We start from the raw sequence: 15,207 nt of genomic DNA, 5'->3' as shown, positions 1-15,207 counted from the left end.
GGCTTACCATTACCTTCGTGGTGCAATGTCGCTCTTTGCATTATCAATATTTTTATCATCCTATCCTGGCTATTGTTGGTGTCCCTGATACGTCTCACTGTCCAGATCTTATTTCCATAAATCAGATATGACATGACTGTTCTTGCATATAATCGACACTTTTGCCATCATTAATGCTCTTGTTGAGACTCTGAATTCAGATGTTCACTCTACAGTCTATAGAAATTAATCGGTGAATTTGTTCAACAACTGACTCCATTCTTCCTTCTGGCAGTGTTATGCACGGCTGTCCATGTTGATCTTCTCAGTATCACTTGTGTAACATTGGCTCACTGCCCTTGCTATTTAAAAATTAGGCACATGGAGGTCACTGTCTTCATTTCTGATTAGAGACTCCATTTCCTTCCTCTGATTTCATCCCATTCTGGTCATTATCGGAGTCTAAAACAGACGAGTCACAACTGTGGTGATACCTGTGACCATGAGCTAATTCATGAGACCATTCCATGACCATTATTATCTTGAAGTAGTTCCCACTCCAGAATATATTTGCTATTTGAATCTTATGTCTGATATATGAATACAGACTTAACGATGGAAATAATCCACTCCTGGCTTCAAATCTGCAGAAACGAAGCTGATTCAAATTCACATCAAAAATCACAACCATCTCTCATTTTTTTGTGCACTCTGATCTATATTGCTAATAGTTTTGACAATACCTTTATTTTAATATTCTTATGTACTTTATCTCATCTGTCCATGAAACTTCTCTCAGTCTCATTCTTTCATTTACCGAAAAACTGTTAATATTTAAAATGGTTTCCTCCATGTGTATTTTCCATCACACAATCATTACACACACACACACACACACACACACACACACACACACACACACACACACACACACACACAGACATACACGCACATACGCATCCGTGCACATCTTTCTTTATATTGTTCGAATAGAAATATAGAGACATAAATTTGTTGGAGCCGCATTTACTGTCACTTACAGCAAACGCTGCACATTTTGCCATGCTCAGCATTAATCTATTGAGAATACTGTGCCCATAAGAAATTAAATGTTTACAATACTTTCTACTCTCGGCGGATAGTCTTGGTTACTGGGAAACTTATGAACATTGTCTGCACAGCTGTCCCTGCTGAGCTTTCATTTTGTCCTAGTTTAATTTTCTTTTGAGGTGTTCTGTGAAGCAGATTCAGAATTTGATGTAAGAAAACATTTCAAATGGTCTAGCAGTGCCTTTATTCAATGTTGTAATTCCTTTATTGTTTACTGTCGAAGGTCTCACTCTTCCGATTGGACCCACTGCCCTGTCATTTTCTCCATATTTCCTCAGCATATTCTCAGCAAATTAATTGTCTATTTCTATCTTAATGTGAATCTCTCTGTCACTCTGTATCTTTCCCTGACCTTGGTTTTTGGCTCCCGACTGCAGAGAGTGCTGATCTTATGAAATTCAGAAACAATGAAAAGGTGTGCCGGGCTGTTGTTCACTTCCCGGTGTGTCTCACGTGGTGCAGGTTGTTTCAGCAGCTTTGAGACACGTGTGTGAAACTTGATCTGTGCCTGCCCACTTAACGCCTGTATGTGTCCGTCCAAGCTAATGATGTGGTCAGTAACACGATGACGCCCCCCGATTATGATTATAAAGGATCAGGTGTTCAACTTGAGTGACAGTGTTGTCAATTTGAAAAGAAAAAAGTTTATTTTCTCATGGATTTTCCTTTTAAAAGCGGTCTTAAAAGACGAGCTGCTGACTGAAAACGACTCAAATAAGTAACTTAGAAAGCATTTCCTTTTTTAATAGCTGGAACAATGGCCAACTCTCAAAGACTAGGCTTTCTACATTTTTTGTTCAGCTGTATCAATCAACAAGTACTTAGTGTCTCAGCATGATTGGAAGCTTCAGTAAATAGATGTGATCCTCCATCACGTTTCCCCTGATGTGGTTTCCTCCTGGATAGAAGGACTGTACGCAAGGATGAAAACTTAAATGTCCTTTATTTAGCAAAGGGTGTGTTTGTCTGATGTTGGTAGGTTGCAAAACTATATTCCTAGAAGTTACTGTGTCTCTTATTCGCTTAAGTTTTCGAGTCATTAGATTATTCAAAAGAGCTCTTATTTTTGTTTGCATTTTCATTCGCGTGGATAAATACACTCTGGTTTGCCTGAAGTCGAATGGTTCGAACAGCTGCATCACATCTGGGAAATGCACTTCACATTTATCTTCATAATAAGAAACGGTGGATGTCCAGGTTACCTTCTTAAAATATCTTGAGGCGGTCTGGTTTGCTCCATAGAAAACTGGGCGCTCCTTTCCGATTCTAAATCGATAATTCCAATTTGGGTTCAGGATTAGTGTCCTGACAGTGTGAAAGCAAGACATTTGGCCCAACAAGTGCAAAACGACGCTCCGAAGAGTAAGCCACCGAGACTGATCCCACTACCCGATAACTCTACACTTATCCCTGGCGAATGCATCTGTCCGACATATCCCTGAATATTGTGGGCAATTTAGTCTGGCCAATTCACCCAACCTGCATATCTTTGGGCTTTTAAAGCAAACCAGAAAACCCGGAGAAACCCGTGCAAACACGGGGAGAGTGAAGACATGAAGCTTATTGTGCTCATAGGTAGTTGCGGGAGTTTTTGTTGACGTTTGCTCCAAGGGTTAGGTTCAGGTTGCTTTAATTGTGTTTGGTGTTGCAATGCCTGTTTCAGTCACGAAAGGATTTGTCAGTGTGGAAGAAATTACTTTCATGGTTATAGAAAGGAGGGCAAAGCAATACTACTGGAATTGTCAGACCAGTTTGAGTTGGGTCTGCGTTTGTCTGTGAGAAAAGGAGAGGTAACTTCAGCAATAGACAGGCATTTACATGTTGGTGGAAATGTCATCGAAATATTTTGAAATTGCTAGAATTCAAACGCACACACGGCAGATTGTAAGTGAAAAGGAAATAAATCAGTTTGAATAATGAATAAAAGTCGAGGCTAAAAAACAGGAGAGGAGGAAGAAAGTCAAAAAATATGGGAAGAAAACCAGAAAGAGAAGGAGCTTCAATTTCAATAGTTAGTGATTAGAAAGGAGAGTCGACATAGAGGGTTTCAGATCAAGGTAGAAGGTCAGCTGAATGAGGAGTATCGTGAGGATGAGCAAACCAATGGCGGCCACAGGCCTGATCGATATCCGTTAAATTATATACTGTTACATCACGGGTAAACTCTCCTGTTCAATTCAAAATGAGCAACACAGAAATTAATTATCCCATACATGAATCTGTAGAAATTTGAACGGCCAAAAGCTATGTAAAAATTAACAAATTTGTTTCTTAAAATATAACAATGAATAATTAACTGACCACAATTTATAATTTTTTGTCTGACCTATGTTTTAACTTCCATTCCGTAATACTCGTCCGATAAAACTCCCATTTAAGGTTTAGGAAACAACAGTTCTTATCTCAAAACCAGGGAGGTGTAGGTTCTTGTTTTCAGATCTTCTTGTGTCTTCTTTTCTCCGTCTTAGGAACTTGTGCGTCACGGGTTATGGACCGAAAAAAAAAGTGATTTGAAAAGAGATTTTGTTTTCAAGCAGTCTGTTACATGTTACGCTTGGCAGTTCTCCTCTCAACTGTCTATTCCCCTCCCCCACCAGACCATCGGATTGTGTCAGTGGCTTTTAAGATTGTCAATATACTCTATTCAAACTTTATTGTATATTGGTATGTTTTCGGCATACGATTTAAATTGATTGGCCCAATTCAAATTTGTTTTTGTCCCCAGGCACGAACTACTTGAGTTGTCATTGACTCAAGTGACATACATTGCTGCCTTATGAGAACATTTGGTCCTGTTCTGGTAGTTCTGCTGCTTTTACTTCTCATAAAGATACACCCACATCTTCATATCAATACGGATATGGTCTAAATATGATAAGAATGATATAGCAGCTTTTGTTTTCAAATTTCTTTGAGAAACTGGTTAAAAAAATGACGTGGCCAGTGTCTATGTGCATTTAATTAATCTAAACAAAGCTTGTAGGTACAACGAATGAAGGATTTGCATCACTATCGGAGGAGGTACCTGGAGCATATGAGGAGGTGACGACAGCCGTCTGAAGTGCTTAAGTGTTTGTGCCAGAAGCTTATAGACAACATTTCCGGAATCTAAGTAACGACCCTGGTTAAATGTACATTGTGTTTGAACGGAACAAACAAGTACATTTGTTAGGTCGATGAGGGTATTAAAAATAGAGCAACTCTATGACGCTATGAAAGCGATTCTTACTTTGACGTGAAATTCACTTCTTGAGGTCATGAGAACTCAGGAAGGAGAGCAGAGTGTTAAAATGCAAAGATTAGTTGGTGAAATGGCTGGTGATTATGCGTTGATCTATAAGTCGAAGTTTGGCTTGACTGAGGAATTGAGAAGAATGAGAAAGACCGTTTTCTTAAAACAGTTGCATGCGAGTTTAAGGTTTACTGGCATAGACAGGGAGTAGCAGTGAAACATGTTATCGTGTTAAGAGATATAAAGCACGTAAATTTTTGATGCTGAGACATGAGGAGATATGTCATTCAGAAGCACTATTGGAAACATGACCAGAGCTCCATTATGTAATGTGTGGTCGGTGTGTTCGGGACAATTATCAACAGAAATATTCCAAAATTGAGAAGAACACCTTGACCTTGGTGTTGGCGTTGCAACGTTTCAGTACTGAAATTGCTAATAACGTGTCTGAGCCAAATCTATACACGGATCATAACCCCTTAACGTTTTTGGAGGTATTTATGAAGACCAACTTCAGTATGTTTAGAGTTAGCTTATTATTGTGGCCATTCAATTTGAAACTGAAACAGGTGATTGAACGAGAAAGCGTAATTGCTGACAAGTTGTCGCAATGTGCGAGGAGAAATATAGGGGCATTGTGTGGCTGGAGTAAACCGACTGGAATAGAATGTAGTTGTGATTCATTGCATGCTCAGTGTCAATGTAAGAGATCGGCATTATAGTCTACAAATAGAGTTAGACAAAGAGGTGTAATATGAATGCATCTTTGCATGTTGATGGTTCATTATTTTAAATGGGGTAGTGTGTTGACACAGTCACTTTAAAATGGTTTGTTATCCTGTTTTGTTTTTGAAGATAGGTCTTCAAGGCAGAGGGGCCAAACTGCCGCCGGAGAAGGGAATAAGTGAATACTTTCCGAGGCCTTTATGCTTTATTAAAACAGTGCAAATAATGGAAGGGCAGTCGCCAGCTCTTAGAGACTAGGTTTTCTACTTTAGATTATCGCTTTAACTTTCAGAAGCTGCTTTGGGTACCAGAAGGGTTGGAAGCTTCAATACATGATCGCTAACTCTCATTCTCTCTGAAATCTCCCTTGGTGTTGCTTCCTTCTCGATTGGAGATCGGGGCGTGATGTTCTATGTTTGAAAATACGTTTTGCAAAGGCGTGTGTTTATGGGATGGTACTGCATTGGATCTGTTAATTAATAGATGTATTGTATTTATTCTTTGCCACAGTGTTCCAATACATATAGTATCCCAAATTATTCATTCATTTTAACCAGAGTGTCGAAATATTAGATTTTGTTGAACATCCAGTGGTTGGACGGGTCACAACAATCCTGAAATCCCACCAAAATATGGGAAAGGGAGGGTCTAACCTATTTTCCTAAAATATTATGAGGGTGTCTGGTCATCTCCCTCGACCGTGCAGCTGAGGGGTTTCTGACTGACTCTTGTTACTGAAACGTTTGTTGAGGTGCTGGGCAAAATTCGATGGACGTTGTACTGTCGGCTGTCTCAGGTATTCAGGGAGACCTGAGGATTTAGTGACCCAAATCTGGACGGAGCATGGGGACCGTTGTTTCAACATTTGGGTCTGTAACATGAACACCGAATGAAGCAGAGGCTCTGAAACCAGGCAATGACTGCTTGTGAGGAAACGGATCCGCCATATCCGACACGGGTTTTCTAAGCACAACTTCCCATGCTATACTTAACATGAAGCAGAGTCTGATGGACCCCGACTGTACATGGCTTCAACAGCACCTGCAGATTTACATCAGGCGGATGATGGTGCTGCCAGTGTCTGTTAGGATCACTGTTCCATTCAGCGTCTAAGGTCCAGAAATTTCCAGGCAGGAGTCATTGACATATCCATCATCTCCAGTATGTTGACATCGATGTCACCATTCTGTGACGGAGGATATATGTGGTGAATGAGGTGAATGCGATGTTTTCTCTCTCAGCAGGAAGCTGGCAGCTTTATCCTTCTTCTTCCAGTTATAGCGGGATTACCGACGGTAAATATGGTTCTGTGGGGTCCCTATGTCAATGGTGGAGGTAGAGGGACTGAAGGAATGCTCCTTCCATTAATTTTGCAGTGCGCCTATGCACAGTACAAAATGTTGGTTAATACCAGATCCGTCTGCACGTAAATAAGAAGACGTTTGTCTCCATTTACTTAACAAGTTACCTTATTATTCTTCTGATCAAAATAAATAAGCCCACATAATGTCATGCTGAATTTTATCTGCCGAATTTTGGTCCATTCGTTTAAACGAGTCCTGTCCATTTGTGAATTTTTAAGATCTCCATTACCTCTCCCTACTTTTCCATCTGTTTTAGTATCATGTCAAAATGAGGATGCGATGTTTTCTATCACGTAATTGAATTATTTCAATCGATGGCAAATAGTCAGAGACTGTGGCCTGAACATTGGCACTCCAAAGGTTGCCAACCATAATGCAACCCATTTGTGCTATTTGTGTGCATTCTGTTGCTTCACCAACCCTCTATCCAAGCTAATAAATTCCTCCTAAATCCATGTGCTCTCATTTTTCAACTTAATCTTTTTTGCAACACTGCATGCAATACCTTCCAGACATCCAGGTACTTTATGTCTCCAGGATGCACATTATCCAATTTGTGTGTCACATCTTTCAAGAATTCAAGTAAATAAATTCTGCATAATCTATGCTAACTCTGACGGATTGCGATTTCTCTTTGTAAATCTCCTCTTATTAGTGAGTTAATAATGGATTCTAACATTTTCCCTGAAATGCCAAAAGTTTGTTCATTGCCTTTGATTCAATAGTTATGGCTATAAACTCTATGTTCCTTTTTCTGTGTTCCTGTGTAACAGACACAGGACTTTACATGATCTGCTACGATTGCTATGTAAGAGGCATGAGTGGTTGAATGGAATTATTCTGTTTCTCGTTTACACAACCGTTCAGCTGAATGTCCACGGTGTTCCTACATTATAGTCTCGATGACCAGAATGTCTTGAGTACTAGACTCAAGTTCTGCTTCTCCTCCTCACGAGGATGTGTCAGAAGTTTGTTGGCTTATGGAATAATTCTGTTGTGAACAACAGTTTGAGGGACTGAAGTGTCTCCACAAAATCGTCCATACCAGGCTGGGGAACACTGAATGGTCTCCTCCTGTATCCCTGAAATGGGATTAAGGAAGTGGTTGGTATTCTATTGTTGCCATATAACGGATACATGGCTTAATGTCCGCCTCTTTTTCCATAAGAAAAGCTCATTTTTTCTGTCTACTTCACCAATTCACCACCAACGGGCTTAATTGGCTGAATGGCCTTCTCTTCTTCGAACGTAACAATCTCTTCCAGTTCCCGTGTACAGACGTGAGGAGGCTAAATGGATTGAAGCATTTGCTGTGCAACATGATACTGGTGAGGCATGGCCTACGCTTAGTCAAGATTTATCGACTCGGTGTGCGGATAGGTCTCCGCCTACAAATGTATATCAAGCTCCAGGGGCTGAATCGCCTCGTCCTGTTGTTGTGTAATAGGGTCGACGGCCTGAATTTCCTTCTGCTGTTCCTGTTCAACATACTGGAGAAGTGGATCAGATTTCTCCGTTTGCTGTGAAATTGGATTCTGTTGGTGAATAAGTTTGTTATTTGATGTAAGTATAATATCATATTTCATTCTTGTAAACTACAATGCGTCTTGATACAACCTGATCATCCTTTCCTTATAAGTTAACGTGTTCATTGCAGAGATCGTTTGAGGGAACCATCTCTGAATTGCTTCCAATGTAACAACACCCTTTCTTCAGTCAGGAGTGTAAATCTGTATGCACTAGTCCTGACATGTTCACAGAAAGATCCTGCCCAGCAGTAAGCAACACTTTCCCTACCTGATGTTAGGTCGTCACTCAGGTTAGAGCAGTCTCAGCTGTCTGGGGGAATGCACGACCTTTGTCCTTTCTAATCTCAATGGGAGGCCTGTTGAAAATGTCACAATGATACAGCAGAAGAACGAATAAGGTGTGACAAGATTATCTCAACGTCCAGGTATGTATCGACAAACATCTCACTAGAGTCTGCCATTAATTTCCCCAGAGCCAACTTCGAACAGATTCTACAGAATCTTCTAAGATAGAGCTTAGAAACAGTTGGATTCAGCAAGCATTGATGGGAGTTATATATCAAAGTCAAAACTGCAATGCGAATGTTTAAAATCATAAAAGAGAAAATTAACTATGAAGGTTTGCGGATTCTGCAGTAATAATGGACAGCTGTAAGGTATATATCTAAACTGTATAAACGTAAGTGAATGCTAATGCTGGGACAAATGGATTTCATGAGGTGTATGAGATAGTATGCTTCAACAGTACGTTTACCACTGAGCTAAAGATAGGCTGTTTTGAAATTGGTGTTGTGCGATCAGCAGAATTAATCGAAAACCTGGCTGTAATGGAACTTTTGGGAAGACTGTTCTGAATATATTGAATTTTATATGTCATCTGAACACAAAGGAGTTTTTTTAATTGCCGAAAGGCGTGAAGGAGGAGTGAAGAACTTCTGGGAAGGTTAGTCCAAACGTTTAAAGCACTTACTTCAGGCGCCGGTGCCTCCACTTGTGGAGTGGTGCGAAGTTGGATGGAAGGACTGCCAGGAAGGTGAGTCGACAGGTTTTCAAGTTGGACGGTTAGCTCAGATGGTTAGAGTGTGGCTTTAATAAGGTTATGGTTGTGGGTTCAATCCCCATACTAACCAAGTGTAGTGCTGAGGTTGGCAAATGTGTAATGCATGTAATACCGTGTCTGAGGTGGTCGTTGCCTGTGTAACTCTTACGTATGTGGTCAGTAAAGTTTGGAAGGAACTCTGACGGATAGGATCTATGATTACTTGCCAAAGCATAGCGTAATTAAAGACAGTCAACATGGCTACTTGAGGGGCAGGTCAAACCTCACAAATCTCATTGAGTTCTTCGAGGAGGTGACAAGACAGGTCGACAAAAATCTAGCAATGGATGTGGTGTTTATGGACTTCAGCAAAGCATTTGAAAAGATCCCCATGGGAGGCTCATTCGTAAGGTAAGGAAGCATGGTGTACAGGGAGATTTGGCTATCTGGATTCAGAATTGGTTGGCTGAAAAAAGATAGACAGTAGTTGTAGATGAAAGATATTCAGGCTGGAGGTCAGTGTTGAGTGGCATCCTGCAGGGCTCTGTTACTGGGCCTCTGCTCTTCGTAGTTTTTATAAATGACTTGCACGAGGAGGTTGAGGCTGGGTTAGTAAACTTGGAGATGACACAAAGGTTGGAGGTGTCATCGATAGTATCGAGGGCTATTGCAGGCTGCAGCGCGACACAGACAGGATGCGGAGCTGGCCTGTGAAATGGCGAACGGAGTTGAACCCGGATAAATGCGAAATGATGCATTTTGGAAGGTGGAACTCGAATTCTGAATATAGGATTAAGTACAGGATTTGTGATAATGTGGAGGAACAGAGGGGTCTGGGTGTGCAAGTACATGGATCCCTCAAAGTTGTCATCCAAGTGGGTAGCGTTATTAAGAAAGCTTACGGTGTTTTGGCTTTCATTCAGAGGAGGATTAAGTTGAAGTGCCGCGAGGTTTTGCTGCAGCTCTACAACTCCCTGGTGAGGCCACACTTGTAATATTGTGACCAGTTCTGGTCGCCCGACTATAGGAAAGATACTGAGGCTTTGGAGCGGGTGCAAAGAAGGTTTACCAGGGTGCTGCCTGGACTGGAGGGCTTGCCTTATGAAGAAAGCTTGAAAACGCTCGGACGTTTCTCTCTGGAGAGAAGGAGGAAGAGAATAGACATGATCGAAGTATTCAAGATAATGAGAAGAATAGATAGTGTAAATAGCCAGAGACTTTTTCCCAGGGTAGGGTTGACGGGTATGAGTGGTCATAGTTTTAAAATATTAAGGGAAAGGAACAGCTGAGGCGTCAGAGTTATTTTCTTTACGGGGAGAGTTGTGAATGCATGGAATACGTTGCCAGCTGTGGTGGTGGAAGCAGAATTAATATAGATATATTCAAGCGACGGCTGGACAGGCATATGGAGAGCAGTGAGTTGAGGGGTGCGTACGATACGTAATTACTTTTTACATTAGTATTAAATTTCCACACAACATCGTGGGCAAGGGCCTGCTCTGTGCTGTACTTTTCTATGCTCTATGTCGAAATTATGGTATGACGCTGAGTAATGCAAGGCATAAAGCTGCGCGGGGCAGGAATTGGAAAAACATAAAAAAGATTTAATAAAGGCAAGTAATGGCTGTAATTTAAGTAAACAGTGTAACATAGACTATACCGTATGTGTGTGCGTATATATATATATATATATATATATATATATATATACACATATATCGTATGTATATGGTGAAAAAAGCAAAAGAGTAATGGATTGATGATAAATAATGAAGTCAAAGATTGGACTAGATCAAAGGAAGCGGCTCAGAAAAAAGCCAGATATTGTGTTAAGTCATGAATTCAGAGAAACGTAAGATTAAGGGAATGAGGACCAATGAACTGACAAGGAAAACACAAATAAAAAGGATACAAACTAACAGGAAGCATAAGGTTACCGAACGATTTTATCCACACTTGAAAGGAAAGTGAATGCAAGGACACGTGTGGAATGGTGAATATCCAGTCAGGATAATTTCTTGCAGACAACTGCGAAAATACAGGGAAATACAGGGACATTAATCAGTTAATTTAATGTCTGTCCTCGTAGAGAATAGATCACTTGACGGTAAGAATCTGTCTGTGTTCTCCAGTGGTTACAAATAATGGATTTGATCTCAGTGAAACTTACAAATTTCACACAGAAGACATGCAGAATTACTTGCAGGCAAGGTGAGGGAGAATCCCAAGATATTTTGCACGTGCATCCAGCGAAACAGGATAGCAAGGGAATAATGACGGCCCATTCGAAACCAAGTTATATGAAGCTGGTGAACATTGATATATTGTTCCGTAAGGGTTTCACATCTGTTTTATTTGGGAGAAGGAGGATTCAGGTACAGAATTCGAGAAGGTGGACTTGAAGATGAGAAGCTCTGGAGCAGATTGATGTAAGATGTGAGCAGAGATTGTTGGGTTTGGCTGTTAAAAAAATGAACAAATCTACAGGTTCAGATGAGTTGTCTATCAGTCAGCTGTTCATGACAAGAGAGGTAAGGCCCTGACACAAATAGTGAGGTAGAATCTATACACAGAGGATGTGCCAAAGGACTTGAGAACAACTAATGTGTTTCCAATTTACAGGAAGGGTGTTGGAGAAAGGCTTGTGAGCTATAGCCATGTGAGATTCAGATCAGTTTTTGGGAAACAGATAAGGAGCAAAAAGGTTGATCTCCGTTGAGAGAGGCAAAGTTTGATTAGGGATAGCCAGCATGATTGTATCAGACGAAATTCATGGCTATCGATTTTTATATGAGGGTGTCTATTACAAGGCTTTTAAGCAAGGTCTTTGACAAAGCCCCACATGGAAATTGATAAATTAAGTAAAATCTCATGGCGCCAAGGGTGACTTGGCCAGATGCATACAGCATTTTCTTGGTGGCAGGAGACAGATGGTAGTTGTAGAAGGCTTTTTACGTGACTGGCGGCCAGTGTCCCCTGCTGTACCTAAGGGATCAGTGCTGTGTCCCTTATTATATATCTCATTCAGACATGATGTTGATGTGAATGCGGAGGGGTCTCGAGTGTGAGTGGAGAAGTAAGCTTGTGAGTGACACAAATATTGGCAGGGCGGTTATCAGTACGGAGGAAGGTGCTGTATTACATGAACATAGAACATAGAACAACACAGCACAGAACAGGCTCTTCGGCCCACAATGTTGTGCCGAACATTTGTCCTAGCTTAAGCACCCATCCATGTACCTATCCAATTGCCACTTAAAGTTCGCCAATGATTCTGACTCTGCCACTCCCACAGGCAGCGCATTCCATGCCCCCACCACTCTCTGGGTAGAGAACCTACCCCTGAAATCTCCCCTATACCTTCCACCCTTCACCTTAAATATATATCCCCTTGTAACACTCTGTTGTACCCGGGGAAAAAAGTTTCTGATTGTCTACTCTATCTATTCCCCAGATCATCTTATACACCTCTATCAAGTCACCCCTCATCCTTCTCCTTTCCAATGAGAAAAGGCCTAGCACGCTCAACCTATCCTCGTACGACCTATTCTCCATTCCAGGCAAACATCCTGGTAAATCTTCTCTGCACCCTCTCCAAAGCTTCCACATCTTTCCGAGAGTGAGGCGACCAGAACTGCACACAGTACTCCAAATGTGGCCTAACCAAAGTCCTGTATAGCTGTAACATCACTTCACGACTCTTGAATTCAATCCCTCTGCTAATGAACGCCAAAACACCTTCATACAAACTCGATCCACCTGAGTGGCAACTTTCAAAGATCTATGAACATAGACCCCAAGATCCCTCTGCTCCTCCACCTTACTAAGAATCCTGCCGTTAACCCTGCATTCCACATTCTTATTTGTCCTTCCAAAATGGACAACCTCACACTTGGCAGGGTTGAACTCCATCTGCCACTCCTCAGCCCAGCTCTGCATCATATCCAAGTCCCTTGCAGCCAACAACAGCCCTCCTCACTATCCACAACTCCACCAATCTTCGTATCATCTGCAAATTTACTGACCCACCCGTCGACCCCTCTTCCAAGTCATTAATAAAAATTACAAACAGCAGAGGACCCAGAACTGATCCCTGCGGAACTCCACTTGTAACTGGGCTCCAGGCTGAATATTTACCATCTACCACCACTCTCTGACTTCGAACGGTTGGCCAGTTTTCTATCCAAAACTGGCCAAATTTCCCACTATCCCATGCCTCCTGACTTTCCGCATAAGCCTACCATGGGGAACCTTATCAAATGCCTTCCTAAAATCCATGTATACTACATCCACTGCTCTACCCTCCTCCACATGCTTGGTCACCTCCTCAAAGAATTCAATAAGACTTGTCAGGCAAGACCTAACCTTCACAAATCCGTGCTGGCTGTCCCGAATCAAGCTGTGTCTTTCCAGATACTCATAAATCCTATCCCTCAGCACCCTTTCCATTACTTTGCCTACCACCGAAGTAAAACTAACTGGGGTTATCCCTATTCCCTTTTTTGAACAGGGGCACAACATTCGCCACTCTCCAGTCCCCTGGTAGCCCCCCTGTTGACAGTGAAGACACAGATGTAATGATCAGATTGGTAGATCAATGGCAGAGGTAATGCAACCCTGATAAATACGATGTAGTATGCTTTGGAAGGAAGAACCAGACAGGGGAGTACTCAATGTATAGGAGCGCTCAAAGAATCTCAGAGGCTCTTTTTCACAAAGATATTTGAATGCGATGGGACCGAGTAATAGTCAAGTTAAGAAGTTAAGGGGGACCGAATCCATAGTAAGTTTTCGTTGATCCAGAGGTTACAAGAGTTATACACGAGTTTGATTAGGCCAAGATGGAATATTGTGAGCATTTTTGGGTGCCACATTACATGATGCATATGATTGCAATGGAGGGGGTGAAGCGCAGATTCACCAGTATATTCTCTTGTATGGAGCATATCAGCGAAGAAGAGAGGCTGGATAAGGTCGGATGCTTTGCTTTGGAGAAGAGAATGCTGATGGTGTCTTCAATTAGTATGATGTGATTTCGAGGGACATGGACAGGGTGGATAGATAGCGGTTGTTCATTTTCGTCAAAGGGCCAAGAGAAGGAAGCAACTATTTAATGTGAAGGGTTTGAGGTTGGAGAGGATTTGAGGATGTTTTTCAGTCAGAGTTTGGTTGGTCTGGAATGTTGTTCCTGAGAGGGGCGTTGTCACAGGTAAACTCACAACTGTTAACAAGTATTTGTATGAGCATTTGTAAGTGTCATAACATTCGTTGCTCTGGGTCTAGTGCAGGAAAGTGGGACTAATGTAGAACGTGCTGTACTTAAAGAGGTGCAGAGTCTTTGCTTCTGTGATTTTATCGTTGAAGAATGTAAAGTCAGGAATTGTTGGATTTCTGAAAAATCATGTTAACAGGGTTTCTGAGTGAACTGTCAAAAATTCTAAAAATATGTCAATGGGAACAGTAAGAGGAAATAAGTGCAACTTCCTACTGTCTGAAACTAGAAAATGGAGAATTGTGGGCAGGGAAATTACAGATCTATGATTGATCATTTCAGTTCAATCTTCACAGAAGAACACAACACAAAAAGAGCATACCTGCCCAACAACACTAGGAAACCCAAATCTGGTGAGAAAATAGAAGAGAAGTTAGTATATGCACGGATTGGGAGAAATTATTGGAACTGAAAGCAATAGGCAGAGACAAGGTGAATATCGTTATAAGAAATGGGTATCATGCTTGAGAAACCGACTGGTAACTGCATTATGGAGAAGCAATGTATCCAATGTATTTGGTATTTTGCCAAGAATTTTCATAAAGTACAAAGTACAAAGCCCAGTGTACAAAATTAAATCTTGTGGAATTGTATCTGATACAGAGACATGGTTCTAGTATGAGAATGCTGTCCGAAGACGTGAGTAGAAGTCTTTTATTTTTATTTTATCTTATTGTCAGGTGTATTTTATGGGATACATACAATAACATACTCTGTAGAGCTGTCTCTGGTCGCCACAAAATGGCACCATTTTAATAATTGAAGAAAATCAAATAAAGAAAAGAAACAGCTTGAAGCGATTCCATGTGCCCTGAGCCAACTCCTCACAATCCACGGCACCTGCACCCCCATCCGTCTACAACAGCTTCATGGCTATCTACACTGGACGCCATCGTCATCGAAGTTGCGAATCCATAAGCGCTATCGTTGCTGATGGGCTGATACACATCCTGTGC

This window comes from Chiloscyllium plagiosum, chromosome 8 (assembly GCF_004010195.1).
Source record: "Chiloscyllium plagiosum isolate BGI_BamShark_2017 chromosome 8, ASM401019v2, whole genome shotgun sequence".
NCBI lineage: Eukaryota > Metazoa > Chordata > Chondrichthyes > Orectolobiformes > Hemiscylliidae > Chiloscyllium > Chiloscyllium plagiosum.
The sequence above is the reverse complement of the archived record's forward strand: the minus strand, read 5'-3'. Positions refer to the sequence as shown.